Genomic DNA, 21481 nt, shown 5'->3' on the forward strand with positions numbered 1-21481 from the left:
CCCGGTTTGAATCAGGGTGGCCAAGTCCACACGGGCACGTGAAGAGCTGGGATGGCAGGCACGTCCCGGCATCAGAGGCGGATTCGTGAACTGCACCAAGCGCTCCAGCTGCAGACCTGGGTCTCAGCCTCAGACTGCGAGTAGCAGATTGCAAGGACCGCTAGGTCTGGCCCGCGCCTGGCTGCCTGAACCCTGTGCTCACGTTACTGTGACGTGACGTTACATTGCCGACTTTCCCCTTTTCCACAGTCTTCTCCCCTGGGGGTAAACCCACTGGGACAGGTGCTTCACTGGCCCTGGTCCTGGTTCTGTCCCCAAAGCCCACAACAGCGCCAGGCTGAAGGATCAATCAATCCATCAGCGCGTAAGACAGCAACTGCTGGATTCTGCCCACGGAGGGTCCCTCTGAAGTGTCCGGTTTACTTCTCTGGAGACAGCAGACAGCCCGGGAGACTGTAGCCAGAACATCGGATTCAAGCCCTCATTACCAGAATCCAAGGGTCTTGACGAGTTCCGGATGCCAGCCTCAGTTTCCTGGCTGTGAAATGGACACGGTGCGAACACACACCTCCAGGTGGAGGGAAGTCTCGTGCCGACACGAGGCGGCAGTCATGACCGTGAGGCGCAGGGCGAGGCTCCGTCCCTGCAGGCTCCGTGGGAGGCCCAGGACCATGTGCTGCACGTAGGGTGGCTTGGGGGGCTCCGGTGTGACTGTTATTTGGGGACTCGGGGGTACGGTGGGCACGACAGCGATATAATGAGATTGAGCTGCACTTTTAAAAGCCTGCTCCACAACAGAGGTCTGAAGTTGAGCTATTAAGAGAGAAAAGGAACCATCTTTTCTCACGGGGCAGCGTTAGTCATCCTAACAGCTTCGTCGTGGAAGACGTGTTTGAGCTATTCGGGGACACAGTCCAGAAGTGAACAGGGATGTTGAGTCCACTTCCGTTTTCGCGCTGAAATCCAATTCAACACGAGTTTGTCCTGAAGCCTGGAATTCTCTGATTTTTGCGTGACTTTGTCGTAAGAGCAGTTGTGTGAGCTCGTCAGGCAGCGGCTGGCGGGGGGAGCTGTCCGGCGTGTATTTAGCACGGGGCTGGCGGCTTTTAAATTTGCATCTTGATCTCCATGTATCTGCTGCTTCCCCATCTGCTAAACGCCTGCTACCAGGGGACGCGCACGTCTTTGTCATTCTGCCCCTGCTTCACCTCCACGTACCCTTCACCCGAACCTGGAAACTGCGCCGCTGTGCTCACAGGAGCGGACACAGACGGATGCACGCACCCGTGCCGGCCACAGGGCGCTGTGAGGAGCCCACGTCTGGTGTGCAGGCATCCGCTGCAGATAACACAGACACAAAGGCCAGGACACCGCACCCCGCAAGGGCGTGAGGGCTCCCAGGCTGTGCCGACGAGGCAAGAGCAGCCGAAGCAGGAGGAAGCCAGCGGCGAGGTGGTCGGGGCGGCGTCCTGGGGCCCTCCTGCTCATTTCTACCACAATGAGTCGCTCACTTTCCATCCCCAAGACGGGCTAAGGAGCACCAAGGCACTCCCCGCTGGGGGCTCCAGGGTTCCCTGTGGGAACGCTGCTGGCCAGCGCCGGGCGGCCCTGCCAGCAGACCCCGGGACAAAGAGCGGATGCCCCCAAGAGCACGAGTTACACGACGCGCTTACAACCAAGGCCATCCCGCGAGGAGCCAGCCACGTAGACACTTGATTGATGGCAGCAAATAATTATTCTCAGTGTCGCTGTGAGCTTGCCTTCGTAGAAAGCCAGAGATGAATAAAATATATGAGAGCACATCAAAATATAGTGCAAGGACAACATACACAAACAGTACATTAAGCATGATGGAAGACAATAAAGGCAGCCGGGAAACCGACCCGAGCAGCAGCCGGGCTCGGGGACCCACGCGCCGCACGCGCGGCCTCCCTCTGGCCCCCTGGGCCTGCGCCCCTTCACCAGTCGGGCCGCTGAGCAGATGTGTCTCCAGCGCCGTCTCCTCTCTGAGAACGCGACCCGGGGAAGGCAGCGTGGCCTGGGCCGCTCCAGCCACGCAGAGTGCAGTGTCAACAGAAATGCTACCGTGACATTTCTCTCGCTCTCAATTACTTGCAGGCTTTTCCCTGCCTGTATAAAATACATATCGCGCTCCGGCGAGGTCCATTGTCCTGAGGTCAGCGGGAACTCATTGTCCGTGTTGCTGCGAACAAGACAATACTGACATCTGTAAGACTCGCAGTAAATAACCCAAGTGGTATGGTTACCGAGGAGGGAGCAGGGGCCGGGAGGGGAGGAGGAAGGGGGGGAGGGGGGTGGGCCGATGCGGGAGGGGGAGGGGGAGGAGAAGGGGGAGGGGGAGAGGTGCTGGGAGCCCACGGAATGCGAAATCACCCAGCGCCCAGGGAAGGCTCCGCTGTGCGGTTTGCATCGTTTAGGGGAACGCGAGTTGTTGCCAAATTTCTTCCAGACACCTCCAGCTGCAGTGCCCACTTCTATCGGCCTCCGCCACGCGGGCAGGGCTCTCCTGGGACCAGCCGGGGCCTGGGTGGGCTGCCTGCACCCGGTCCCCGGCACGGCTGCATCTGGAGCGCTGTGGCGCATGGTCTCGAATTCTAATTGGGATGGCAGAAGTATATGATTCTGATTAAGAGCAATGCAGTCACCGACTTGACACTTCCAATCAATACGTTAGAACGGTGGGGGCGGGGCTGCGGCTCCACCCCCACAAAGGTTGGAGGCGCAGCGAGGCCTACTGGGTGTCGGGCCGCCCCGAACCGCCTGCCTTTTAAGTCAGCATTGAGAAAATCAAAAGCGTATTTGACAATCAGTCAGGAAAAAGATCTGCTGTGATGAAGAGATTTTTCATGGGAAAGAAATTTTGGCGACAGGCAGGGGACTGTGCCTGGGATGACAGATGAGGGAGAGAAGCTCAGAGGGCCAGGCCCTGGAAGTCCCACTGTCCTCTGCTTCTCTACCTGCGCAGGAGGCAGAGACGGAGCCAGCACAGGCATGTGCACACGTGTGTACGCGCACACGGGTGTGCGTGTGCGTGCGTGTGTGTGCCAGCACACTTTCCCAGCCAGGCGTTGGGGACCTTGTCCTAGGCTGAGAGGCCAGAGAGCTGCTTAAGGACCCAGCTTCTGCCCTGGACGGCGGTGGGGGGGACCACGCTTCCCCAGGCCACGCACGACCAGCAGGGCCTGCGTGCGAACACGGAACTCTGTGGCCTCAGAGACACCAATCTCTTCGGGCCGCTCCTTTTCCCCTCGGTCAATGCAGAAAAGCGAGCATGTGATTTCAATTTGAAATTAAAAGTCCTGTCTGAATAACAGAGCTGCGTTCTCATTTCCTAATACCCTGGTTTTTACTACTTTGCATTCAACTGTGAAAAGTCTTTTAAAACTCGGAACAGCAGTAAAACTTGAATGAATTTTTGACCCATTATTGCATAGCGGGTGCGCCTTCCAAGTTGGACACACTGCCAAGTTCTCACCACCTAATATTTCCACTTTAATTGTGCCACTTGAGAAATTTACGCGCCTCAAAATATGGCATGAATCTTACGCTTATTGCAGTGTCATTAGCAGCAACATTTAAGCAACATCTGTGTGCTATAGAACTAATTGAAGTAGCAGAAGTGGCAGCTGTAAATCCACAGGAAGATGGCAGTTTGCACGGGCACTGCTGAGCTGGCTCCTAAGTGTCAGCCTGTTCCTGCAATCTGCCGCCGCGCACCACGGTACAGGCACACAATGTCCACAGAAATACAGCGGGCAGGCTAATGATCCTATTAACCACTTTGCTGCACCAATTTGGCTGTTTTTCCAGTTTCCTTGTTGAATTTCATTATAAATTTCGCCATTCCTGTAAAAAAAAGTCCCGTGTGAGATGTGTGTCTAACTTTAAACTCCTTACCTGAGCTGAGAAACGCTTGTCTGGCCAGACCAAACCCAGGACTGATTTTTTAAAAATTTTTTGTTATTTGATAATTCTGTCCATCGCACACCCTCCACTCCTCTTAGTCACTTATTTTTATCACACGTTCCTGTTTAAGAAAAAATAACTTTTAAATCCCTTGTAATGTTGATATGTAAAGCAATGGCATTTTCTTCCCACGGACGTAACATTTTCAATAATCAATACAAGATGGCAACCGTAATTTATTCTTGGTGGGGAGTGGGGGACCGGGTGGGGGCAGATGTGTTGGGCGGCGAGTGGAGGGGGCTGTGGTCAGGTAAGCCGAGGGCCTGGAGCGTCCCTCCACCGGCTCAGAGCCCATGCCGGTCCCCACGCACAAGGCGCCGATGGCCAAGCAAGCAGTGGGCAGCGACCCTGGGGCCACCTCCTGCTGCGCAGACGCGGGCTTTGGAGCCCCAGAGTTTATTCAGAATATTTCCTCCATGGAACACAGCTGGAAGAAACCCTGCCGCCTGCGACACCCAGCCCCACTTTCGCTGGTTTCTGTGGCGGGGAGAGAGCTTGTCCCCGGACGATGATGTCACGGCAGCTCCCGAGGCTCTCCGGAGTGCTGGAAACACACAAAAGGAGGCCTCCTTCGACATCCGAGGGCTGCTGTGTTTGCCAACAACCCGACTTCATTAGAAAATTGGCACGTCCGCGCGGCTGCCATGTGACACGCCGTTAACCGCGGACATTTGTTGTCTTAATGCTCAAGTACTCAGGGACTCAACTGATAAGGGAGAAACTGGTTGGAATCCAGTGAACCCCACGCCCAGGGTGGCACGGCACCTCCCGGTATTGAAAATCAATAGGCACGTGACTGCCGGCAGGTCGGAGGTCTCCGGAATGAACTTCCTAGCACTGCATTACCACCCCTCGTCTCCAGTTTGTTTCCTAACAAGGACACATTTTCAGGGGTCCTGGCTGAAAACCACTTCTGAAAAACAGACTCGCAGCGAGCAGCCGTGCGGCGGGAGCGAGGCTCGGGATGCGCCAGCGGGCCGCGGGCCGGCTCTTCTGCCAAAAAATGACTTTTCCTTTTTTTTTTTTTGGTGGTGGCATTTTTATCTTTGTACAAAAGGGTAAAGGCTGGTTTGGAAATGACCCAGCTCTCACTTACCAAAGATAACACAGCTTCCCAACAGCCTGGGCAACCCGGGGGCTGATGGTGCTGTTGGTGGTAAAGCCAGCGCCGGGGCTCACCACACCCGAGCGCGCCCCAAAGCACCCGGGAAACGGAATCAAAGGTCAATCTACGGAGCAAAGCATTCCAAAACCCATGCACACACCGGGTCTCCCAAAGGGTCATGGAAAATGTGTTTTATGAAAAAGCCACACACGCATATCAAACCTTTTTTTGGTGCCAAAATAAACTTTTCTTTTATTTCAATTTTCCACGAATGTTTGCAAGCACCCCTGTGGTATAGTTTTCTTCGGAGGTGACTCCTGAACTCCGCAGACATCTCTGCCAGTACCCAGGCCCCCAGTAATGGGTGCACGAGCTACACCTGCAGGCGGCACCCTCAGAAATGAAACCAATCAATATGCATTAGCTTGTTTAAAAATAACATCTATTAATCAATAACATATTGAATGAAAAAGCTGTAACTCCCAGTGGGGGTGGGGGGACTCAGGTGAGACTCCTGCATCCCCCTCAGAATGCCTGGGCTGAGTTTCTGGCTCCGACTCCTGGCTTGAGCTTTTCATGAATACAGATTCCGGTTCCAACTGTGACAGCTCCAGTAGCAGGGTTGCTGGCACCCATGTAGGAGACCTGGATGGAGTTCCTGGCCCAGTCCTCACTGGGGAGACCCAGATGGAGTTCCTGGCCCAGTCCTCACTGGGGAGACCCGGATGGAGTTCCTGGCCCAGTCCGCACTGGGGAGACCCGGATGGAGTTCCTGGCCCAGTCCTTACTCGGGGAGACCCGGATGGAGTTCCTGGCCCAGTTCTCACTGGGGAAGACCCGGATGGAGTTCCTGGCCCAGTCCTCACTGGGGAAGACCCGGATGGAGTTCCTGGACCAGTCCGCACTCGGGGAGACCCGGATGGAGTTCCTGGCCCAGTCCTCACTGGGGAGACCCGGATGGAGTTCCTGGCCCAGTCCTCACTGGGGAGACCCGGATGGAGCTCCTGGCCCAGTCCGCACTCGGGGAGACCCAGATGGAGTTCCTGGCTCCAGGCTTCAGCTCCCAGCCCTGCAGCCACCTGGGGAGTGAACCAGCAGATGACAGCTGTCTCTTTCTTTGCTTCTCAAATAATAATAACAACAACAACAACAACAACAACAACAACAACACTGTATAGGTGCCGGCGATGTGGCGTAGTGGGTAAAGCCTCCAGCCGCAGTGCCAGGGTCCCATATGGGTGCTGGTTTGCTCCACTTCTGATCCAGCTCCCTGCTAAGGTGCGTGGGAAGGCAGCAGATGGCCCAAGTGCTTGGGCTCCTGCAGCCATGTGGGAGACCTGGATGAAGTCCTGGTTCCTGGCTTTGCTTTGGCCCAGCCCTGGCCGTTGTGGCCACTTGAAGAGTGAACCAGCGGATGGAAGACCTCTCTCTCCCTGTAACTCTGCCTTTCAAATAAATAAATATTTGTTTTAAAACCATATAATTTCACAGAAGAAAAAAACAGCACATTTTTCCATTGCTCCAAATCCCCTTCCCGCCTGCGCGGAGGGAAGCCAGCTGCTCCCGGCTTCTCCGGTGGAGCTGTGGTTTGCTCTTGAGGTTGATGCTTAGTGGGAAGCCCTGGCCTCCCGCGCCAGACGCCTGGAAAGGGACTGCATATTTTAAAAGCCTTTCCAGCAAACCGTGGATGGTCTTTAACTCTACACCCAAACTCAAGGAGTGGGAGTTTCTTCCAGTTCAGCTGCAGTAGGGAACCGGAAACCCCACGGGAACTATTACAGGCTCTCAGTGCCGAGAGCCCAACTAGCAGGCGATGGTTACTGAGACTGGGCTTGCTAGATGGTCTCTCAAAAGTGAGTGAAGGCCGGCGCCGCGGCTCACTAGGCTAATCCTCTGCCTGCGGTTCCGGCACACCGGGTTCTAGTCCCGGTTTGGGTGCCAGATTCTGTCCCAGTTGCTTCTCTTCCAGGCCAGCTCTCTGCTGTGGCCTGGGAAGGCAGTGGAGGATGGCCCAAGTGCTTGGGTCCTGCACCCCATGGGAGACCAGGAGGAAGCACCTGGCTCCTGGCTTTGGATTGGTGCAGCGCACTGGCTGTGGCAGCCATTTGGGGGGTGAACCAACGGAAAAGGAAGACCTTTCTCTCCGTCTCTCTCTGTCTAACCCTGACTGTGGAAAAAAAAAGTGAGTGCAAGTGAGGACGTCGTGGCCAAGCCACATTAAGATGCCGTGTGGTGTGCCGGCACCCACGCCAGAGTGCCCGCCTTCAGTGCTTCCTCCTCCACTTCCTGCCGCTTCCTGCCGCTTCCTGTGCACCCTGGGAGGCGACAGGTGATGCCTCAAGTACCTGCGTCTCTGCCCACCCCGGGGGAGGCCTGCTTGGAGCTCCTGGCCCAGTCCTCACTGCAGTGGGTATCTGGGAGATGAACGAGCAGGTGAGACAGTTCTGCGTCTCTCTTTCAATCAAAATGAAAAGAGGTAATTTTTAAAGATAAAAAATTACTCCTATGTAGATCTTCCAAGTCCAACATGCTCTGTTCCGTGACTTGCATTTTTTAAACAGTCACCTCTGTTAGGATCACCAGTGATCTTGGCAGAAAAGTCTCAGTATTCGGAAGCTGTTATGCTGACAGCGGCAGAGACAGATTTCACAAATTCTAATTTTTGTCAAAAAAACCACATTTCTGTCATTGGCAACAAGACTGTCAGTTGTTCTTGAAGGGACTGGCTTATTTCACTCAACTAAAAAATTTATTTATTTGAAAAGCAGACACACACACTCACACACAAACACACACACACGAATCTCCCATCTACTGATTTATTCCCCAAATACTTACAATAGTCAGGGCTCAGGGCTGGACCAGGCCAAAGCCAGCAGCCTGGAGCTCACTCAGGGTCACCCATGTGGCTGGCAGGAACCCAAGTACTTGTGCCATCACCTACTGCCTCCCAGGGTGCACATTAGCAGGAAGCTCGTAAGTTGGGGAGCAGAGATTCAAACCAGGTCTCCCACATGGGTGCAGGGGCCCAGGCACTTGGGCCATCTTCTACTGCTTTCCCAGGCCTTAGCAGAGAGCTGGAGTGGAAGAGGAGCAGCCGGGTCATGAACTGGCGCCCATATGGGATGCAGGTGCAGGCTTAACCTGCTACACCACAGTACCGCCCCTTCATTCACTTCTGAGAGAACGTTTAGCAAGCACTGGTCTCAATAACCATTGCTTGCAAGTGGGACTTTCAGCATTAAGACCTCAAAAGATTGGGCTCAGGAATGACCTTCTCTGTCCAACTTCAGCCACTTCACCGTGCCAGGGGCCTCCTCTGAAAGCCCCCTCTGGCCTGGTGGTGATTTGGGTCCTGGGTTCCAGCCGTCTCCTGACCTTGGCTTCTGGCACTGGGCTGAGGCACTGAGCCGGAAGCATCGGCAGTGACACCTGCACCCACAGAGCTCTCGCTCTGCTCTGGGTCATACTACTCCCAGAGCCAAGTCCACCAGCAAGAGATCCCAAAGCCGTCACTGTGGGAGGCAGGGAGGGCCCCTTCACCACCTGCTGGCCTGGCTCTCCATCACGGGCGGTGTTGTTCTGGGGAAGCCCACAGTGGCCCCGAGAGCCGAAGATCCTTCCTGGGGGCAGCTGAGGCGCTGCTCAGACAGCTCCCTGCAAGGAGGCACCAGGGCTGCTCCCGGCCCAGGCGGCCCAGGCTTCTGTCTGGGGATACTGGCAGAGCCTGCGTCCCTCAACAGTGTGTGGGTGTTTGCCATGTACTCACCAGCAGCTGAGCCTGGAGGAACACTCTCTCGCCCACAAAGCCGGCTGGCGGGAGTCGATGGGAACCTCACCTGGAGTCACTCAGCATGCAGGGACGTGGGCCAGACCCAGACGTGTGCTGCTGCCCAATGGCTTCAACAATTAAAGAATCAGGGGGCATCTGATACAAGCAAACACGCCTAACACGTTTGTAGGGAAACCTAACAGGGGCCCCGGGGAGTCCCCACCTGCCCCCACCTGGCACACCAGCCTGCTGCGCCTGCCCCAGCACACCTGTCGGCCCACCCCACCCCTGCCCAGAGGGATCGGCTTGCAACTTATTATCTCCTTGTCTTCTGAAGGGGCCTGGCACAATGCATGTGCACTGACTTCAGGGGATGTGTGCCCCGTAGGGCTTGAGAGATTCCTACCTTAGTCCTGGGCCGCTGCCACTGCGGCTGACTGGGTTTACTCACTGCCATCTTGCTTGGCCTCACGCATGCTACAGCCTAGGGCGCCAACTGTTCATTTGCACAGCTGTATAATACTTCACCATGTGACAGTGCCTCTGTGTGGCCACTCATTTCTCTGCAGGTGGCTGTGTGCATGGACCAGTCTTTGCTCCCACGAGAGCTGTGCTGTGAACGGCAGCCCTCAGCCTGGCTTCCGAGCCACGCCCCAGGCTTTCCCAGGGGAAGCACGACTCAGAGGGCACAGGCATCTCCGGCTACAGGATGACACCAAATGACCGGCCGAGCCATTGTCCTTGCAGCCGAACTTCCCTTCCACCATTGCACAGACACTAACGTTCTGGAACACCTACAGAGTCAGTCCTAAGTGCACACCCTGTTTGCAGGTGAGGCCAGACTCGCCGGTGGAGCGGCCAGGCTGTGCAGTTAGCCCAGACGTGCAGGTGGAGCCTGGGCTCGGGTGTGCCTTCCTGGTGCACAAACCGGTGACTAGGGGGACACCGGCGTGCTGTGAGCATGATAGGTGCTGAGATGCCAGGAGGTAATTGACAGAGAGAAAAGGCTGGCTTTGTGGTCACGTCCCCTGGTCACTGAGCCCTCGGAGAGGCTGCGGTAAGAAAGAAGCTTCCAGCATGGTTGCAGAGCCCACCAGGGGGATGCAGCCCAGGGAGCCTGTGCACGGCCTGCACCACGGACCCCTCCCAGGGGGTGAGGATCCCAGCATAAATGCTTCCCTGGCAATTAAGGACACTTCTTTCCTTTTCCTTTTTTTTAAAAAACAAAAAAAGATTTATTTATTCATTTGAAAGTTAGAGTTACCCAAAGAGGAGAGGCAGAAAGAGAGAGGTCTTCCATTCAATGGCTCACTCCCCAATAAGCCACAACAGTCCGAGCTGCGCTGATCTGAAGCCAGGAGCTTCCTCCGGGTCTCCCATGGGGTGCAGGGCCCAAGCACCTGGGCCATCTTCCACTGCCCTCCCAGGCCATAGCAGAGAGCTGGATCGGAAGTGGAGCAGCCAGGCAGGTCTCCAATTGGTGGCCATGTGGAATGTCGGTGCTTCAGGCCAGGCCGTTAACCTGCTGCGCCACAGCGCCGGCCCCAAGGACACTTCTTTTCAAAACGTCTGAGCAGCTGGGCTGTCTGAACCCCACATGTTGGGTGTGAGCACCCGGGCCTCCCTCGGTCCCCAGGCCTGGACCCCTGCAGACGGTGGCTGATGCGTGTGTCGCGCAGGACTGCTTCCTGCTCCTGCTGCGGTGACCCCCGACTGCCGCTGCTTCTCCCGCAGTGAGGTGTGCCTCCTGGGGGTCCTGCAGACAACCAGCATTGTGATCGTCAGTGTAAGCATCGTCACCGCAGTTTAAAGCGAGGTTAGTGATTCGCTGATGGCCCCACACATCCTCAGAGAGTGACACGGGGCCAGGGTGCGCACGGGTTGTCCCATGTACAGGAAGGCTCGAGAGGCCACGGCTATAGGCGGTGGCGCCTTGCAGCTGGGGTAGGCGCCGGCTGGGGCTCGGGCTGGGGCACCTTCCCCGCACAGCTCTGGGGGCAGAGAGGGAGGTGGGTTCCTCCTTCAGGACACAGCAGACACTGCCGCTTGCCCGGCGCCTGCCGACTCTGGGTGGGCTCCAGGCTCCGCCAGCTCCACGGCAGAGAAGAGAAAGTTGAGGACAGAGGTTTGCTGAGATGGCCCGAAGTGAAAGCCGGGGCTGCTGCGTGCTGCCTGTGGCGCTGACCACCTGTGGTGCCCATGTGCTCGGGCCATCTGGGACACAGGCCACCCCACCTCCAGGTCCTGACAGGTAGCAGCAGTGGCCAGCTGCCGGCCAGCTCCCTTCTTCCGTGCCCCTGAGCCAGTACTGGGGCCCCCAGGCTGCCCATCATGCACCCCCAGGGGCTTGGCGCGTCCAGGCCCGGGCCTGGGGCTGAGGCCGTGCAGTCGGTACCTGCAGGACCGGCAATGACACTCGGCGGCACAATTTCCTATCCTTTGTGAGTGTCCTACACTAATTAGTTGGTTCTGTTAGCTCTAAGGATTAGCAGCTTCTCTAACAAGACACAGAGACATTAACTGACTTCACCTAATTATGTAAAACACAGCACTCGGGAGGAGCCCATTGGCGTCCGGAAGCTGCTCGGCCCGGCCTGGTGGGGCCCCGGGGTGAGGCACAGACGCCCCAGGCCTGGTGGGGCCCAGGGGTGAGGCACAGACGCCCCAGGCCTGGTGGGGCCCCGGGGTGAGGCACAGACGCCCCAGGCCTGGTGGGGCCCCGGGGTGAGGCACAGACGCCCCAGGCCTGAGCTGAGCTCGCCAGATGCTGGGGCTCCAGGTGAGCCGCCACCACGCTGGGGGCCGTCGGCCAGGTGTGCGGGGGCTGGACGAAGGTGCTGGTGGTGCAGGCTGGCTGGGCACCTGTCATGGCATCTCCCGTGGCATACAGCCGGCACCTGCCATGTGCTGCTGCCCTCCTGTCACCATGGAGACTTCAGGAACTGACCACAGGGCCGGGGCTGTGGCGTAGCAGATAGAGCTGCTGCCTGTGGCGCCGGCATCCCATATGGTCACTGATTCGAGTCCCGGCTGCTCCACTTCCAGTCCAGCTCCCTGCTAATGCACCTGGGAAAGTAGCAGAGGGTGGCCCAAGTGCTTGGGCCCCTGCACTCATGTGGGAGACCCAGAGAAAGCTCCTGGCTTCTGGCTTTAGATCGGTCCAGTTCCAGCCATTGTGGACTTCTGGGGAGTGAACCAGCCAATGGAAAGACCTCTTTCTCTCTCTCACTTTGTAACTCTGCTTTTTAAATAAATAAATCAGGGCCAGCACCGTGGCTCACTTGGCTAATCCTCTGCCTGCGGCACCAGCACCTTGGGTTCTAGTCCCAGTCGGGGTGCTGGATTCTGTCCCAGTTGCCCCTCTTCCAGCCCAGCTCTCTGCTGTGGCCTGGGAAGGCAGTGGAGGATGGCCCAAGTGCTTGGGCCCTGCACCTGCATGGGAGACCAGGAGGAAGCGCCTAGTGCCTGGCTTCAGATCAGTGCAGTGCGCCGGCTACAGCACGCCGGCCGTAGCGGCCACTTGGGGGGGGGGGGGTGAACCAATGGAAGGAAGACCTTTCTGTCTCTCTCTCTGTCAAATTATATATATATATATATATATATATATATGACCTCTCTCTCTCTGCCTCTCCTCTCTGTGTAACTTTCTCTTTTAAAAAAAAAAAAATCTTAAAACAGAACTGATCCACACACGTCCGGTACTCATGGTCAAGGACGCCACTGGCTTGGCGTCCCCTGGTGTCCTCCTGCAGGGCCCTGTCACACACACGCATCCACTTGAATCTGCTTCTGTGTCCTGCCCAGGCCCAGGAGGTGCACCTCCTCCAGGGAGCCCCTCTTGATTTTCTACTGTGGCCTCACAACCACGAGCTGACGTGTGACATCGTACGTACAGTGAGATCGCGCCCCTGTCTGAGCACTGCCTGGGGGCCCGGCGGCCAGGACCTCACCTGTGAGTGGAGGGCGGCTGACATTGTCTCTCGGCTCAGGCTGGGGACTCCGGCTCTCCGCAAGTCAACACGAGGGCACTTCGAGAAGTTCACAGAAAAAGGGAATTAAAACTTTATTTTGGTGAAAAAACGTGTGGAAACCCATGCACAGATTTCACAATCCACATTCCCATGAACTTTTGAAGAACTGCTTTTGTGATTCCAAACATTTCTGTTGTAAAATTTAGACTGCACAGTTAGGCACAAAAAAGGAACCGCAATCATTCCTGATTTCCTGTCGCTGCGCTATTCTCTCGAATATCTTGCTTTTCAGATGGTCTTTTTAAAAATGATACAATGTAGGCTGGCGCCCCGACTCACTAGGCTAATCCTCCGCCTGCGGTGCCTCGACTCACTAGGCTAATCCTCCGCCTGCGGCACCGGCACTCCGGGTTCTAGTCCCGGTCGGGGGGCCGGATTCTGTCCCGGTTGCCCCTCTTCCAGGCCAGCTCTCTGCTGTGGCCAGGGAGTGCAGTGGAGGATGGCCCAAGTGCTTGAGCCCTGCACCCCATGGGAGACCAGGAGAAGTACCTGGCTCCTGCCATCAGATCAGCGCAGTGCCGGCTGTAACGGCCATTTGGGGGATGAACCAACAGAAGGAAGACCTTTCTCTCTGTCCCCCTTCTCACTGTCTAAAACTGCCTGTCCAAAAAAAAAAAAAAAAAAAAAAAAAAGATACAATGTAGCCACACAGACGCTTGTAACAGTCACGGCTGTATTTCTGTATTTTCAAAGCGATCCAACCTAGTCTCTTTCCTATTATAAAAGCAGCACACATGTTCAGGAAAGCCAAACACACTGGAAAGCAATGCAGCACGTGCACACACACACACAAGCAGGCACGACACGCCAAGTCACATCCAAACACACAAGAAACGTGCACACTCGCATGCAGGCACAGACAAGCACACGGACACACCACGGCAATTCTCCCTGGTTTTTCCCGTCTTCACGTAACACTGTGATGAATTCTCTTTCAAGCGTACTTCTAGATGCCGTCAGTTTCTGTTTATAAAATGGCAGTCGGTCCCCCCGATGCTTCCCACCTGCCTTCCTCACTCGGCATCTTCCTGGGCCATCATTCCTGCTGTTGCCACCTTGCCAGCCACATGGCTTCCCGCGCACGGCTGCGGCAGGACGTTTCCGGTACAAGCATTGGTGCCGTGGATATGGCTACAACCATCACCTCGGCTACTCACGTAGCGTCCCGGCAGAACACATGTGCAAGGGTGGAATCGTGTGGTCACACGGTAGAGGCTTTCTGGGGTCTAATAAATGTCGCCTACGTGCCCTCTGAGAATCCGCCAGTGTGAATGGCGCCCCCGTCCTCTGCTGCAGACACAGAATCACGCGGCACCCACAGTGGCAAGCCCCGTACACAGGACAGCGCTCCTCTCTCTCACTCGTGATGCCTGACCCCGGGTGAGACGGGCGCTCCCCACGGGGCTGCTTCAGATGGGTGCCACCGTCTCACCAGCGCTCCCTCCTCTGCTCTTTCTAGAAGTGTCCACAGCCGCGTTGTGACCAGTCTGCCTGTAGCAGCTGCTCGTCTGTTTGCTTTTTTGTACTGAGTGGCTGAAGGTTTTCTGTGGTACAGGAACAGTCTTGCTCTTAGAAGGCGCCCACGCTCCCTCTCCCAGGCACCATTTGCGGTCTTCCTCCGGCGGCTTCGCGTGGCCAAGCAGGACTGCTTTTTCCCTTACAGCAGCGAGTTCCCACGCTGCCCTGGGACACTTCCTCTGACAGATGTGCAGGGCAGGTGTGTTTCCCGTTTCCACCTGATGCAGACATAATTTAAAAAATAACCTTACAATGTTTAGATTCTAAAGTCTCTGGATTTGTGTTATTTCTCAAACGGCCTGGCCAGCCGCCCTGACTCCATTTACTACATAATCCACTTCCCCTCCGAACGGAAACACCTTGTTTATAATATTCCAAAGTTCCAGATACCTCAGGCTGCTTCTGGACGTGACCCTGGGCTCTGTCCATCTGCTTATGTTTGTTTTTAATCTCAGCCCCACGTGGCTCTATGTGTGGTGGCTTCAAGGTTCACTTTGACTCCAACAGAATTGAAAACGTACCTGGCTGCCCCGGAGCAGCCCTGTCTCCTCGGACACATCGGGTGGGGGCTGTGGGCTTTGGGAACCTGTTCTCTAGAGTTTTTAAAACGCGGCTCTAGGCCGGCGCCCTGGCTCACTAGGCTAATCCTCAACCTGCGGCGCCGGCACACCGGGTTCTAGTCCCGGTCGGGGCGCCGGATTCTGTCCCGGTTACTCCTCTTCCAGTCCAGCTCTCTGCTGTGGCCCAGGAAGGCAGTGTAGGATGGCCCAAGTGCTTGGGTCCTGCACCCGCATGGGAGACCAGGAGGAGGCACCTAGCTCCTGGCTTCGAATTGGCACAGTGCGCCGGCCGTAGCGGCCATTTGTGGGGTGAACCAATGGAAGGAAGACCTTTCTCTCTGTCTCTCTCTCACTAACTGCCTGTCAAAAAAAAAAAAAAAAAAAACCCACAACCAACCAAAAAAAAACCAAAACCAAAAAATACGGCTCTAAGTGCTTCTGGGGTTCACAGTCATGAAATTCTCTGTGTGTGGGGGGGGCCCTTGCTCGGGATGCCTGCGGCCCACATCGGGTGCCTGGGCTCCATTCCTGCTAACGTGACCCCGGGAATTAGCAGGTGACACTGAAGTACTCGGGTCCCTGTCTCCCGTATGGGAGACCCACACAGGTTTCTGGGCTCGTGGCCCGGGCTCGGCTGTTGTGGGCATTTGGGGGAGTGGACCAATGGGTGGGAAATCTCTATATCTCTTTCAAACAAAACCAAAAAGTCTTGCCGGTACTTTTTCTCAGTGAGCCTGGTGGGGGCCCAGGCTCTCAGCCCACACTTTGAGCTGCAACACCCAGGAACAGGGCTGTGAGAGACTCAGCTGTGACCCTGCCCTCCCACTCCTGGTGTACGGCGCGATCCCATGCCTCTCTCCATCACCCACAGCAACCAGCCCTGGAAGGCGGAGATCCCGAGACCCCACCTTGCAAGGCTGGCCTTGACCTGAAGGCCTCCCTGGGCCTCCCCCACAAGGTTTCAAGAGAAGGGCAGAGAAAAGGACCTTTTCAGTAGGCGGCGAGGATGGCCACACAGGTGTGCGCTTCCCGCAGGTGGGGCACCTGCAGCCCGGTGAAACCCGACACGTGGTTGGAGCCGAGAGCTGCTGGGTGGGGGTCCACACTCAGGCTCCTGCGACTCTAACATCTGACGTGCAGACCACAACCACCAGCGTCCGAGGGCTCAGCACCTGCTGGCAGTGGGCTGGTGCTGCACGTGGCCGACGCCCCGCGGCCAGGGAACAGCCTCGTGGGGGCGGGCCGCTAATGTCCCCATTTCTGATGCAGAAGCACGAGGAGCCCGGGGTGCTCCACCTGCAGAGCCGCTCTCTGCTCTGGGGGGCCACATGTCTGAAATGAGGCTGGAGGGCGGCCATGATGCCGCCGTCTGTGGCTCCAGGACACGGCCTTTCCTGCCTCTTCCAGCTCCTGGGGGCTCCTGGTGTTCCCCGCCATGGCCACACCAGTCTGATCTCTGCTCTGTCTTCCTCTAGCTCTCCGCCCTGGGTCTGCCCCTCTTCTGTCTGCTGTAAGTGCACGCGCCAGGATAATCCTGCCTGCTCACCTCGAGATCCTCCACCCCGGCAGGTCACACACTCAGGTCCTGAGCTACGCGACTATGGTGTTCCCACTCTGTCCACTGCTGAAACCAGGGCTGGCAGGGTTGCACAGCCCACCCAAGACGACACGGCCTGTGAGAGTTCAAGCCCAAGGCCAGCATGTCCCCCGAGCACAGAGACACAGACACCAGGGTGGATCTGCTGCACAGCCTGCACAATGGATGCAGCCGGGAGGCCAGCTGGGGCCCTGTGGACAAAGCAGGCACACTGGGGAGCCCTCCTGGAGGATTGGAGGAGGAGGGGGCAGTGACCCCACAGCCGGCGGTGAGTGGACGCACAGCAGCTAGCAGGCCGAGGCCTGGCGCCATCATTGCCTCGTGAAAATCGGCTCATCTACATCTGAGAGCAATTTGCTTGCGACGGTGGAATACCTGTCACATCGCTTCCTGGGCACAAGCTGGATGTCCGCATGGAGAGGGACAGACAGCTACACGGCTCTCGGTGCTGAGATGTTTAGACGTGTCATTCTGCATCTCGGAGAAGAGGCAGCTTTAAATAAATGAGTATTCCCAGCTCGGCAGGCGTCCCCGGCCTGCGGAGTGCGGGCAGCAGGCTGCCTCCCTGCGCGAGGAGCAGGCTTCACGCACGGCGCCGTCACCAGCACTCTCGGGTCCAGGGCCGGCACTGCTGCCCCGTGTGCCACCTCAGGTCCTGGGGATTAGACTTTGGGGGCTGGGCCACCCAGAATCTAGGGTCAGAGGACACAAGACTTGAAGGCAGCAGACACATGCTCACACGCACACCCCAGAGCCGTCTTCGGGCTGCACACGCGGGCGGGGCCCCTGCCTCCGCAGGGTGGGTCGAGGCATGGGTCGGGGGGTCTGGCGCAGGTGCGGGAGGCCGGGTCCCGACTTTCCTCGCCTGTTGGAGGAAGAGACTCCGCGATGGCTGCGACACTCAGGTTTTCTCAGCATTGTCACCAGACTCACAATCGCTGTTTTATGTGTAACTTGACTTCCTCGTAAAACCGCACTGTGTTTCTCCTGACCAAGCCACTGATGTTTGCCGTGATGGCTCCTTAATGTTTAAGCTGCTGCCGACAGGCCGTCCGTGCCCCTGCCGTCTCCCCTGCTGCTCACGACTGCCCAAGGGCTGGGGACACGGGTGGGGTCGCCCCCAGGCTGCAGGTGTGGGGTCACAAAGACCTCCTGCCGCTCCACGCCCAAGCACAGCCCAGAACCAGCAGGTGCTGTCACAGGGAGTGGCTCTTCCATAGCCGGAAGCTTCAGTTTTGCAAAAAAGCACGGAGGGAGTCAGGAGAAAAAGCCTCCTCGCCCCATCAAGCGCCTTCGGTCACTGGGCTGGCCCGAGTGGGGGTCTTCTGCCATTTCCTCCGTGCTCACCCACCAAGCCCTTCCCAGGCACCACGTGTGCACGGCCCTGCTCCTGGCTCGGGGCCTCGGCACCCAGGGGTGGGGAATCCTCCTGGGTGGGTGCTCTCAGCCCTAGGGGCCCTGATTCAGGACGGGGAGCACTCCAGCACCTGCTGCACTAGGCCTGGCCCGCCTGGTGCCCACGGAGCCTGGGAGCCTGGGTGAGATGCTGGGCACAGGGCCTCGTCCAGCAGGGCAGTGCCCACTTAGCCGTGCACCGTGCCGGGGCCACGCAGCTCCACAGTGACGTTGGCCCACTCCCTTCTCAGAGACGAGGCTGGCAGTGACGTGTGGCCCCCCGGGAAGACAGCAGTGTGACAGCAGCCACGGTGAGGAGGCAGGACCTGCAGAAGGCTCTCAAAGGGAGGTGTCCTCCTGCTTCCTGAGCCTCCCCTCAGGCATCGGCGCAGTCTTCACGCCCGTCCGTCTGCTCGCTGGAAGCCAGCCTCACAAGCCCCCCGGGCGGCCTCACCGACGGGAGGGCTGGGGTCGGACAGAGGGGCCCCCCTGGGTCCCTGATGCTTTGCTGTCCAATCCCGAGCTGCAGACACCTGGCAGAGAAGCAGTGTCACACACAGCACCCAGCGAGAGCAGGCCGCAGGCCACCCCTCCTTGCCGGGGTTTGGAGACCCCGATGGGTCCCGGGTGCAGGTGATGGCAGGGCCTCCCACAGGGCTTCTACAGCCCCTGTGAGCCCACCGTCACCGGTGAATTCTAACTCAGAAAGACTTAAGGACTCGGAGGCCTCTGTCTGTGGCTTTTTGTCTCCTACAGCAGCGCTCACTGCTGGGGGGCAGGGCTCGCTGCCGTCCTTAACAGCAGCCTCTGCTATGGCCCAGGTGCTTGGGCCCTGCACCCCGTGGGAGACCAGGAAAAGCACCTGGCTCCTGGCTCCTGCCATCGGATCAGCGCGGTGCGCCGGCCACAGCGCGCCGGCCGCGGCGGCCATTGGAGGGTGAACCAACGGCAAAGGAAGACCTTTCTCTCTGTTTCTCCTCTCACTGTCCACTCTGCCTGTAAAAAAAAAAAAAAAAAAAAAAGCAGCCTCTGCTGCCGGTGCCGTGGCTCACTAGGCTAATCCTCCGCCTTGCGGCGCTGGCACACCAGGTTCTAGTCCAGTCGGGGCGCCAGATTCTTTCCTGGTTGTCCCTCTTCCAGGCCAGCTCTCTGTTGTGGCCAGGGAGTGCAGTGGAGGATGGCCCAAGTGCTTGGGCCCTGCACCCCATGGGAGACCAGGAGAAGCACCTGGCTCCTGCCATCGGATCAGCGCAGTGTGCCGGCCGCGGCGGCCATTGGAGGGTGAACCAACGGCAAAGGAAGACCTTTCTCTCTGTCTCTCTCTCTCACTGTCCACTCTGCCTGTAAAAAAAAAAAAAAGCAGCCTCTGCTGAGAGCTCCCACTTGTTGGTTCACCCCCCAAAAGACAAGCAGGGCTGGGCCTGGCCACTGCCCGGAGCCTGGAACTCCATTCCACCTCTCACATGGTGGACGGCAGCCCAGGCACTTGGACCATCTTCCGCTGCTTTCCCAGGGGCATTAGCAGGGAGTTGGACTGGAAGTGGAGCAATGAGAACTTGAAGCGGCCTGCATATGGGATGCCGGCACTGCAGATGGCAGCTTTACCCGCTACACTACAGCGCTGGCCCAAGGTACTTTTTTAATACTGACATTCCTTCCTTCTTCCCTCTCTCCCTCCTTATATACCCACTAGGCTACTTCCAAAGGTTTGCAGAAAATAGAATTAAAAGATTATGTACATTTTCCACGAACTTCTGGAAGCCCCTCCCTGTATGTATGCAGAACTAGGTACAGGGGGTGGGGGACTGCTTGTAACCCCCCACCCGCTGCAATGGTCACTAGGGACCCCCGCACCCAGAGCCAGCTCTCCCCCCCCCACCAACGGGGCCAGACCTCTGCTCCAGGGGCGAACATGCCAGCCCTGCTCAAGCTTCTTGGCACACACACCTTTCTTGATTTCTCGGCGAGCCACTGAGTCTTCAGAGGTCCTTGGGAATCCCTTACAGCCCTGCACAGCTCCTCACAGCCCCGCACTGCTCCAGTGCAGGCCAGGGACCCCTCCTCCGGCTCCCAGCTGCCCCCACCCAGGCAGCACCATCAGGGAAGCAGGGAGAAGGGACTTCTCTGCTTCCGAGCAAGGCAGTCCCAGGGGATGCACCCGGCCGGGGGGGGGGGGGGGGGGACAAGCCCCTGTCGGCTTTGGTTTGGAGCTGGGCACGTCATTAGGAGGGACAGGAACACACTCACTCCCCAGGTAAGAGCACTGAGAGGCACAGAAAGCTGCAGCCCACCTGTGAGGCTGCTGGCCCTGACCCCGCCGTCCCACGTCCGTCCTCACGATCACGGACTGAGGCATCGCCGACGCTCCCTGCTGCTCTTCTAACCTGTCTGGGTTTGGTCCTGAGCTGAAAAGCGCCTCTGAACAGGTGGAGCAGGGAAGGAGATTCTGGGGTTGGGCCTGCTCCTGGGGGTCGTGGTCCTGCCTGAGAAACGGGCAGAGTGATGGGAAGCCTGGGGACCACAGGTGGAGAAGGCTCTGGTCTGGGCACCAGAGCCAGCCTGCAGCCCCTGCAACCCCTCCCCCATCACAACACCATCCCAAGGGCCAAGGGACACCTGCTCCTCACCAGGTGCACCCTGGGAAGGAGGGGCCCACGGCTGCCTCCCTGGTCTCTGCCTGAGATGCCCCTGGGGTCAGGCTGCAGCCTTTCCCAGCCGGCGGCAGGGCAGCGCTGTGTCCAGGGCCCTGCTGCCTCCTCTAGGCGGCCACAGGGACCCTGAGCAAATGCTCACCACGCAGGCTCTCTGGAGAGGAGGCCTCCTGGTCATGTCTGCCTGTCTGCCAAGGCCCTTGCTCCCTGGTCCAGGTGCCCCTCAGGCCCCTGCAGACAATGCTGCTGGGCTCAGGGCAGGTGGAGGCAGCGAGTCTCACCATGGTCTGTGCTCAGTGACCCAGAGTGAGGACAGGGCAGCCAGGAGGCTCTGGCTACCAGCAGCGGGGCTGGTGGGCAGTGGCCACAGGTGGATGTCCACCTGGCCTCAGAGATCTTGGTGGGCGGGAAGTCAGCCCATCAGGGCTCCTGCGGGCTGAGAGAGGCACCAGAGGCCAGAACCCGAGCCTGCTGGGGCACCCAGGAAGCACACAGGGACTCCCTGGGGTGGAGCTTTCTGATCAGAGCCAGCCCACCCGGGACGGGGGCTGTGGACCACGGGGCCCTGCCACCCTGCAGCATCTGCCCCTCTGCCGGAGAGAGGCTGTCCCACCCCTCAGGACCACCTGTCCAGCCTGCCCTAGCCCACGGCCCTTGCAGGCCCAGCACAGGGTTTCTCTGCCGTCCACGCACCTTGAAGGCTGGGAACCCAGCACTGACGGCACAGGGGAGGGGCCGGCCTGTCCGGTGGGGGAAGAGCTCAAGGTCCAGCCGCAGCCCCCAGCAAGGCACCCTGGTGAGTCCAGGGGTCTGGGCCAGAGACCTCCAAGCCTAAGCTGCTCGCCAGGCCACTGCGACGATTCCA

At 58.1% G+C, this 21481-nt stretch overlaps 1 long non-coding RNA gene across 1 annotated transcript; it reads right to left on the minus strand.

The window, feature by feature from the left end:
- Positions 1 to 5315: 5315 nt before the first annotated feature.
- LOC138845458 (uncharacterized) lies at positions 5316 to 8993 on the minus strand. Its single transcript, XR_011382728.1, has 2 exons — positions 8862 to 8993; positions 5316 to 6171 (listed from the first exon to the last, which is right to left on the minus strand). It is a non-coding gene; the product is annotated as an uncharacterized lncRNA (long non-coding RNA).
- Positions 8994 to 21481: the final 12488 nt, after the last annotated feature.

Source organism: Oryctolagus cuniculus, chromosome 15, assembly GCF_964237555.1.
Source record: "Oryctolagus cuniculus chromosome 15, mOryCun1.1, whole genome shotgun sequence".
NCBI classification, from domain to species: Eukaryota; Metazoa; Chordata; class Mammalia; order Lagomorpha; family Leporidae; genus Oryctolagus; species Oryctolagus cuniculus.